The following is a 10,833-nucleotide window of genomic DNA, read 5'->3' on the forward strand; positions in this document are numbered from 1 at the left end:
AATTTGACGTAGTTCCCAACGTCTTGTCCTGCTGTAAACTCTGCGCAGGGTGGGGAGGGGGGACTGTGTGCGTTAGATTGTGCAAAGGCAATGGCGCAGCTCCATTTTATTAGGGCGCACGCCCATTGCTGCAGAATGTGTTGGCACCTATAGTTTTGGTGAAGGCTCAGCGAGCTCAAACAATTTGCATACGATTTCGCAACAAGAAACTTGCCACTGGCAATGGCTGGCTATTTCTGCATCCGCGTGGGTGTCTCATGGGGTCAACCAGGCATGTTATTGAAATTGCTTTTCCAGCCTAAATGGCACAACTCTCCTGCTCTTAAAAGAATGTCCGTATTGGCTGCTTCCCACTCTCATGACACCCCAGTTCATTAGGTTTGGCACTGCAAGACAGCAAAAGATAATTTTTACACATGGAGTAACCACAATTAGATATCACTATGGACATGACTGTCCCATCCATTAATTTTGCTTCATTACTCCTAAATACATTCCCACTCTTGTCACAACTTAGCATCCAATGCAGCGTGTGTTATCTGTGTGAATTTTCCCTGTTTTTTAGTAGCGATCAATGCATTATTAATTAAAAATAGTGTTTTTGCAATATCAATCCTACTGTACTGGTAAGATTGTTACTACAATTCCTGTGTAGTAATTTAAAGTATACCTGGATGATTCCTTCAGTGACAATTAAATAACATAAATTTCCCATTTTATCTCTCAATGGCTTACATATTTTTGGTACCATATAACTAAAGTATCTGTATTGTTAAAATCAATTACATCGATCGTGATGGATAGGATATGAGCAATTCTCATTCCATAAGCTCGCTGATGTTGTTAGAAAGCATTGACAGAGGGTTAGTTTAGCCACTAACAAATTATATGGGGGTAAATGTTTGAAGGACAGCCAAACGCCTTCTGCCACTGAATTTATTATTGGATAAAATTCTGCATTCAAAACAATCTCTCACGGAAACTGTAGCTAATTTAAACATTTACCTTTGGCACAACGTGGTATACATTTGGGGCATTGTGACAGTGGAACGTGTCGAGAAAAGAAACACATCCATCTATGCTTAAGTATTGTTAATACTTACGGGATCCGGGGGTAGAAATACCCAAAGGATCCCAGGTTATTGTTAAAGATGACGTCACGGACGAAAGGAAAAAGAAGGCGGGGCGTGAGAGAGGGAACGCACAGGAGGAGAGTGGTGACGTTACCGGATGGGGTGATCCCTGGTGGGATTTGGAGTGGTCGCACGCGGAGTGAGCTCATGTGGGAAATAAAGATGAGCTGTGTCATCTCAACCTTTGTCTGGTGGACTCATTACACTTATATTGCAACGTATTTAAATATATATTTCCTAAATACAGGCTTTGCTTCACACCGACACTCTTTCATGTCCAGGTATCATGGACAAATGTGCGCTCCTACAAATGAACTGCACCATCGCTGTGTGATCAAACAACAAGCTCTCTGAAAGGGTCATAGAAGCTCAACATAAATCTTCTCAGGTATTGCTTGGTTGAGTTATACTAAATACAGTGCACACTTAGAAAACGAACGAGCTCTAGGAGCGTTTTTACACTTACCAGCTAACAAGTTTTAATTAATAGATATGTGCATATATTCTTCTAAGGCTGTGGGTGGTTGAGATTCCATCCTGCATCAAAGTAAGTTGCAACTTAATAAATGGTTACGTTTCCTACATTTACTTTCACGTATTCCTCGATTTATGAACTTTAGTGTTTCCAATATTTTGCATTCATGCAATTGACAATTTGATTAACAAAATTGAATTTGCACGTAAACTAAATTTCACGATGGCAAGCGCCCATGAGATAAACCACGAAGCACCCAGGGTGCTGCATCATCCATCCGCGACAGAATCATAATCAGAATCTTTTACTGAGACTGCGGGAGGAATCCGATGAGCTTTGAAAATTATTTTTTCACAGATGTCCAGTATGGGTACAGGGTCAAAACGTTACGACAACAAACAATATAAAAATACCATAGGAGCTCAAAATATAGAAAAGGCGAAGCAGGTCACTAGATACAAATACATAACAAATGAAAAGTCCGATTTATCAAGCTTTGGCAAGGCAGCAAAAACAACAAAAGTCCCAGAACACACCAAGATAACACACAACCCCCCAATAAAGTGGCACATGAACATTGAACTATCGATACAGAGGTATAGATCAAAGTCTCAAATCAAATTGGCAAATGTGGATATATACAGCACTAATCTTTTGCTTCAGGATATTTTTTGAAGGAAGATTTACGATGTTAATGGGAGGAAACAATATTATCCCAAAACGACGATGCTGCAACAGCAAAGGCTCTATCACCTAATCCAATTCTTGTCCTAGGGGTAGTTAAAAGGCAATTAGATGGACGACTTATTTTTCTTGGGTTTGACAACAGGAATAACGAATAAGCTAAGTATATCACTGATTTGCCAATAATGATTTTATGGATTAACAGGGCCCAATGTAGATATCTTCTTGCATCAAGTGATGAGATATTGTATTTTAAGCAGAGATCACAATGGTGAGTCCTGTGTGGTACATCCAGTGCAAATCTAAGAGCATAAGGATGAAGTGGGTTTCGTCTGTATCAATATAGTGCAAAAGTAACGCCTTCAGATCACCTTTCCAGTTATTCCAACATGTAGATGTTGTGCTAAGTTCCTGAAAAGGTTAATTATTTTAGTTTCAAATTGACGGTTATTTAATTGTTTTCATATTTACGTGCTTTATTATTATTATTGTATTGTGAAAAGTGATATCGGTATATATATATTTTAGCAGTCAAGTTGGAATGACCGTCCTAAACACATCCCTCTTTTTAAATCCTTTATATTAAGTTCGCTTGCTTGCTTGCTTGCGTGCTTGCGTGCTTGCGTGCTTGCTTGCTTGCTTGCGTGCTTGCTTGCTTGCTTAGGACCGTGCAAATCTTTCGCTCGTTTTTTAACCCACTTCCCGTGATCCAATCGAGCTGACATTTTTCACACAGACTCGTTGTGACAGACAATTAATGTTCGTGAAAAAAAATTCCCAAAATTTTACACTTTTTAGGCAAAACAAAAATATTTGACATATATTCAAATAGAACTCATTCATCGCTTTGGCTGAACGTCACAGTATAAGAGCCCAGAGCGTAACCCCTCCACAGGCCGTGGCGGAGTTGCGCAGTTGGTAGCGCCCTCGTTTCCCATGCCAAAGGTCGCGGGATCAATCCCCGCGTCCTCCACAGGCGAATATATTTTTTAATCCTTTATATTAAGTTCGCTGCCACGCATATAAAGGATTTATAGTGGAAAACTTTGTTTTTACGGGTTATACTTATTAAATCCTTTATATTAAGTTCGTGTGCTTGCTTGCTTGCTTGCGTGCTTGCTTGCTTAGGACCGTGCAAATCTTTCGGTCGTTTTTTAACCCACTTCCCGTGATCCAATCGAGCTGACATTTTCCACACAGACTCGTTGTGCCAGACAATTATTGTTCGTGAAAAAAAATTCCCAAAATGTTACACTTTTTAGGCAAAACATTTTTACTTTACATATATTCAAATAGAACGCATTCATGGCTTTGGCTGAACGTCAGAGTGTAAGAGCCCAGAGCGTAACCCCTCCACAGGCCGTGGCGGAGTAGCGCAGTTGGTAGCGCCCTTGCTTCCCATGCCAAAGGTCGCGGGATCGATCCCCGCGTCCTCCGCAGGCGAATATATTTTTTAAATCCTTTATATTAAGTTCGCTTGCTTGCTTGCTTGCGTGCTTGCTTGCGTGCTTGCTTGCTTACGACCGTGCAAATCTTTCGGTCGTTTTTTAACCCACTTCCCGTGATCCAATCGAGCTGGCATTTTCCACACAGACTCGTTGTGCGAGACAATTAATGTTCGTGAAAAAAAATTCCCAAAATTTTACATTTTTTGGCAAAAAAATTTTATTTTACATATATTCAAATAGAACTCATTCACAGTATAAGAGCCCAGAGCGTAACCCCTCCACAGGCCGTGGCGAGTAGGGCAGTTGGTAGCGCCCTCGCTTCCCATGCCAAAGGTCGCGGGATCGATCCCCACGTCCTCCACAGGCGAATATATTTTTAAATCCGTTATATTAAGTTCGCTGCCACGCATATAAAGGATTTATAGTGAAAAACTTTGTTTTTACGGGTTATACTTATTTGTATTATAACAATGTGAAAAGCCATTCTGATTTACGAAATTACATTTAACACGTTTTTTCAAAGAATGTATTTCTTTCCTAAATCGAGAGATACCTGTACTTTGTTATTTTTTTTCGTGTACAGTGAGGGAAAAAGTATTTGATCCCCTGCTGATTTTGTACGTTTGCCCACTGATAAATAAATGATCAGCCTATAATTTTAATGGTAGGTTTATTTGACCAGTGAAAGACAGAATAACAACAAAAAAAATCCAGAAAAACGCATGTCAAAAATGTTATAAATTGATTTGCATTTTAATGAGGGAAATAATTATTTGACCCCTCTGCAAAACATGACTTAGTACTTAGTGGCAAAACCCTTGTTGGCAATCACAGAGGTCAGACGTTTTTTGTAGTTGGCCACCAGGTTTGCACACATCTCAGGAGGGATTTTGTCCCACTCCTCTTTGCAGATCTTCTCCAAGTCATTAAGGTTTCGAGGCTGGCGTTTGGCAACTCGATCCTTCAGCTCCCTCCACAGATTTTTTTATGGGATTAAGGTCTGGAGACTGGCTAGGCCACTCCAGGACCTTAATGTGCTTCTTCTTGAGCCACTCCTTTGTTGCCTTGGCCGTGTGTTTTGGGTCATTGTCATGCTGGAATACCCATCCACGACCCATTTTCAATGCCCTGGCTGAGGGAAAGAGGATCTCACCCAAGATGTGATGCATGGCCACGTCCATCGTCTCTTTGATGCGGTGAAGTTGTCCTGTCCCCTTAGCAGAAAAACACTACCATTGCGGGCGCTGCAGGATTTCAGTCCTTCACTGTTTTCTTGGTGACTATGGTCCCAGCTGCCTTGAGATCATTGACAAGATCCTCCCGTGTAGTTCTGGGCTGATTCCTCACCGTTCTCATGATCATTGCATCTCCACGAGGTGAGATCTTGCATGGAGCCCCAGGCCGAGGGAGATTGACAGTTATTTTGTGTTTCTTCCATTTGCGAATAATCACACCAACTGTTGTCACCTTCTGACCAAGCTGCTTGGCGATGGTCTTGTAGCCCATTCCAGCCTTGTGTAGATCTACAATCTTGTCCCTGACATCCTTGGAGAGCTATTTGGTCTTGGTCATGGTGGAGAGTTTGGAATCTGATTGATTGATTGCTTCTGTGAACAGGTGTCTTTTATACAGGTAACAAGCTGAGATTAGGAGCACTCACTTTAAGAGTGTGCTCCTAATTTCAGCTCGTTACCTGTGTAGTGTTGTAAGTACGGACTTCTGGACTTCTTTATGGCACACACTGTTTATTATCTTAATACACAGTCCCTATCACACTAAGGGGTATATGGTCCCCTCACCCGTTACCCTCAGAAGGTACAAGCCTCCGGACCCTGCAGGCTATCTAATCTCCCTGCTCTCCCAGCGTCCTCTGGCTGGACCTAGGGGATCTCTCCCCGACCACTGGTTACTCTGAGCCCGAGCCCTGATAAGGGCTGGAGGGCTTGGTCCAGGGTCCAAGACGTCTTCGGTCGACTTGGGTCTTCGTGTAGCAGAACTCCACCAGAGCTCTCAGCGCTCTGGCTTTTATACTTGTTCGTGACCAGGTTGTCCAATCCCTGGCCATCTTGTGGGACCCTCTGATTGGTCCTTCCCAATCTGGGTTTGGATCCTACCTCACCCCATTTGACCCTGACCGTTTGATTGAGCGGGAAAACCTTGTTTACGATCTGCTCTCACAGTTTGTGAACAGCGAGTGGTTAACACCACTACACCTGTATAAAAGACACCTGGGGGCCAGAACTCTTTCTGATTGAGAGGGGGTCAAATACTTATTTCCCTCATTAAAATGAAAATCAATTTAAAACATTTTTGACATGCGTTTTTCTGGATGTTGTTGTTGTTATTCTGTCTCTCACTGTTCAAATAAACCTAGCAATAAAATTATAGACTGATCATTTCTTTGTCAGTGGGCAAACGTACAAAATCAGCAGGGGATCAAATACTTTTTTCCCTCACTGTATATATGTGGCCCATGGAGCCTCAGGATATGAACCGAGTACCTGGAGCTGTTGCTGGGCAATTACTGGGCCACTCTTGGACTCGGCATACATACATTCATCTGTACCATTGTCAACTTTAAATGCGAGAATTGTGCAGTCTGTTGTCTGAGAATTGTCTCAATGGTTCTGAAATGGAGGGAGTTTAATTCAGTGTGGGATTGTAAAAACACAACTGAGACAGTAATATAATACTGGTATGTAGCAGCCCAAAGTCAAATGAAAAGTCCAGAAAGTGCGAGCTTTTGAATGTCATCATGATTCGTGATCATGTACCAATTTAGTGACGGGAAAAAAAATAATGGCTTGGCGCATTAAACAGCCTTCTGTGCAGGACAAGAGAGAAAAATTTCGTTTATATTGTCCTCAATGCATTATCAGGTTAATCGAAAACAAAGAAAGATTCAAAATCGTTTCTAATTCATATTAAATGTCAAGTACAGTCCATATTGTAATGTGGTTACAGACAGAAAATATTTAGCTTATTGAATAGTACTTTGCATTGTATCAATAATTGTGGAGAATACAATCATCAAACAAAATGTTTGTGCATTATTTTTTCTATGCCTTGTGTTGACAATTTACTAAAGAGCATAGGTTATGTTATTGTATTTTTAATTAACAAGAACTTCTATTATTGTAGTTGCAGTTTCATTATATGAGATTCAACGAAATTAAAAGCAATGCACCTCACTTTAAGTTCATTGTGAAGGGCCAGGTGTAGGCCATTTAATTAGTGCAAATCCACGTGAACTCGGTAATGGAACAGCATGCCATTTCTAATTTGTACCACTGCTGGAAATGACATTGGCAGTACAGCCGTTAAGAATTGTCTTAAATTTCACGTGGTGATTGCTTTCTTTTTTTTCATTCTGTAAATGTAATGCATTTTGAAGAATGTAATGTGGGGCCATGTTGCTTGCTTGACTTCCCTTTCTAAAACGTAATGTCATGTAGTTGTCATAATTGAGTTATTATAATGCTACTGGACGTCATTTAAAGAGGGAGCCCCTTTGCATTGCTGTCAAAGATAAGCCTAACATGGAACACAGCATGTGTGCAGCATTTAACAGTTTTTTACTCCAAATAGGAAATTGAACTTGCTTTAGTATACCTATCGTGTTTTCCTGCAATCATTGATTTGTAGGTTTCAAGTGGAGTCCCATGGACGGGTATTATTACGTTTTACGGAATGATTTTATAAAGTATAAAGAATATTAAATGTATTACATTTAAGCAACCTCAACTTTTTAGTTATTATTCACACTATACATACCACGTACACACATTTTTCCATAACAAGCAGTGGCATATTATAAAATTTTGTAAAAATTACTCACCGACGGTTTTTGGTCTAAACTTAGCCAGCTTTCTATCCCGTTATGATTGATGGCACACGATGTGCCCATCTAGACACCACTGGGCTGGTTATTCTGTCTAAAACTGCCTCTGCAATCAGCTTCTCACTGGGAGGGAGCCCTGTTAGGTGGTACATCATGTCATTCCTACAGTGACCCCTTTAGGCACAATAAAGTAGTTGCATTACTGTATTTTCGGGTGAAGTAGACCAAGAAAACTGTAGTCAAGAATTTCATTTAATTAATAGAATTGTAGTGGTATTTATTCACGCGAACAACTTATTTTTCTCCTGTGTCACTTTATTCGAAGCATCCCACATGGATGCTCCTCACGTTCCACCACACGTACTCTTCTCGCGAACTCTCCCTCTCTTTCGATTTAAAGCTTTCGTGACTGCAGGGATTCATCTTCTTGGTTCTTTCGGTAAAGTCACGTAGAAGGAAAGTAATAAAATAATAAAAATAAAACATAATAAAATATTTCTCACGACGTTTCGGCTACAACGCAAGCAGCCGTCATCAGGTGAAGAATGAAACGCCACCAAGCTTGGAGCATATATTTAAGCTGGGTTGGAGGGGGAAGAAGAGCGCCTTGACAAAAGAATTTGTATATCAAAAGGGATTTAGCATATTAATGTAAGATGTGTAGGAGGTGGGCGGGGGGTTTTCAAAGTCATATTATGCCCATGCATTATGCAGGATTAGCAGCATCAAAGGGAGGGGGTAGGGGGTAGCATTAACAAAGGGAGGGAATGTTAATAGTATGTAGAGGCAACAAAACATATCAATGGGAGAGCGGTGAGAGGAGACCCGCAGCGGAGCAAATCATCCATTTCCTGTGGAGAACACAAGATACACAGTCAATGCCAGTGAGTGGACTGCGGTCTGAAAGTCACCATAAACGTGAACACAATCAGTTAAGATCCGAAATGATTTATTACGTCCTTCCAATGATTGCTGAGCCAGAATCCATCTTCTCGGTTGAAATTCTCTGTGTTTGTATATGTGGATCGCCTCATGAACGAATCTCTCATGGTAGCCAGATGGCTTGCAGAGAACCTCTGTCTTGGAGAAGTCAATGTCATGTGAGCCCACTGAATTGTAACAGTGATCTGCCACGGCTGAGGTGTTTGTCCTACCGTGTTTCAAGTCTGCTTTATGTTCACGGATGCGGTCCAAGACATGTCGTTTGGTTTCTCCAATGTAACTGCTACCACAGAGGTAACTTAGTTTGTAGACGCCAGGGTACTGTATGTCTGGAACCACATCTTTTACAGACGGGACCAGATCATGGATTTTATGTACTGTGTTGAATCGGACCTGGATCTTGTGTTTAATCAGGATTTTGGAGATCTTTTGTGTGACCCCAGCAATGTAGGGTAAGGTGATGGTTTTGAAAGGCTCCTCAACAGGATCCTTCTTGATGGTTGGAGTGATGGCTTTGCGGATTGTGTAGTCGGAGTAACCATTAGCCTTAAGAGCTTGGCGTACGTGTTTGAGTTCACTGGCAATGTGTTCCTGGTCAGAGATGCATTGGGCTCTATGGTATAGAGTCTTGATGAGGGAGTTCTTCTGGGATGGATGGTGGTGGGAATCCGGTTTTAGGTAAGCATCCGTATGGGTGGCTTTCCTGTAGACAGAATGGCTCATTAAACCATCAGGTCTCCTTTTAATTAGGACATCCAAAAGGGTAGCTTGCCATCTTTTTCGACTTCCATGGTGAATCTGATGGCTGGGTGTATGGAATTGATGTGGTCGAGGAATTGGTCTAGAGCAGGCCGGCCATGTGGCCAGATAGCAAAAGTGTCATCTACGTACCTTTTCCAAAAGAGGTTACTCCGACTACACAATTCGCAAAGCCATCACTCCAACCATCAAGAAGGATCCTGTTGAGGAGCCTTTCAAAACCATCACCTTACCCTACATTGCTGGGGTCACAAAACATATCTCCAAAATCCTGATTAAACACAAGATCCAGGTCCGATTCAACACAGTACATAAAATCCGTGATCTGGTCCCGTCTGTAAAAGATGTGGTTCCAGACATACAGTACCCTGGCGTCTACAAACTAAGTTGCCTCTGTGGTAGCAGTTACATTGGCGAAACCAAACGACATATATCGGACCGCATTCGTGAACATAAAGCAGACTTGAAACACGGTAGGACAAACACCTCAGCCGTGGAAGATCACTGTTACAATTCAGTGGGCTCACATGACATTGACTTCTCAAATACAGAGGTTATCTGCAAGCCATCTGGCTACCATGAGAGATTCGTTCATGAGGCGATCCACATATACAAACACAGAGACAATTTCAACCGAGAAGATGGATTATGGCTCAGCAATCATTGGAAGGACGTAATAAATCATTTCGGATCTTAACTGATTGTGTTTACGTTTACGGTGACTTTCAGACCGCAGTCCACTCACTGGCATTGACTGTGTATCTTGTGTTCTCCACAGGGAATGGATTATTTGCTCCTCTGCGGGTCTCCCCTCACCGCTCTCCCATTGATATGTTTCGTTGCTTCTACATACTATTAACATTCCCTCCCTTTGTTAATGCTACCCCCTACCCCCTCCCTTTGATGCTGTTAAACCTGCATAATGCATGGGCATAATATGACTTTGAAAACCCCCCGCCCACCTCCTACGCATTTCCCATAAATATGCTAAATCCCTCTTGATATACAAATTATTTTGTCAAGGCGCTCTTCTTCCCCCTCCAACCCAGCTTAAATATACGCTCCAAGCTTGGTGGCGTTTCATTCTTCACCTGAGGACGGCTGCTTGCGTTGTAGCCGAAACGTCGTGAGAATAATTTTATTATGTTTTATTTTTATTATTTTATTATTTTCCTTATTCGTGACCTTACCGAAAAAACCAAGAAGATCTCCCTCTCTTGCTCCACTAGCCTGCTACTCCGCACTCTGCTAGCCTGTCATGGACGCTCTCTCTCTGGCTCCGCTAGCCTGTCCTCCACTAGCTTTTCACCCCACTAATCTCTCACTGAATCTCCTGCTAGCATATTCTCCGCTAGCCTAACACACTCACACTAAGGATTCCGCTAGCCTCTCCCCCACTAGCCTGTTACTCCACCCACACCTCCAACCTCGCCCGTGCCCGTAACGGGGGTTCAGCCAACACCGCTGGAGAGGATGAGGTGTGGAGGGCGAGGTCCCGGACTTCTCTTGTATTGACTCTTCACTTCATCTCCAACCAACTCAACCCTATTG

This window comes from Lampetra planeri, chromosome 14 (assembly GCF_965212315.1).
Source record: "Lampetra planeri chromosome 14, kcLamPlan1.2.h2, whole genome shotgun sequence".
Taxonomy (NCBI): Eukaryota; Metazoa; Chordata; class Hyperoartia; order Petromyzontiformes; family Petromyzontidae; genus Lampetra; species Lampetra planeri.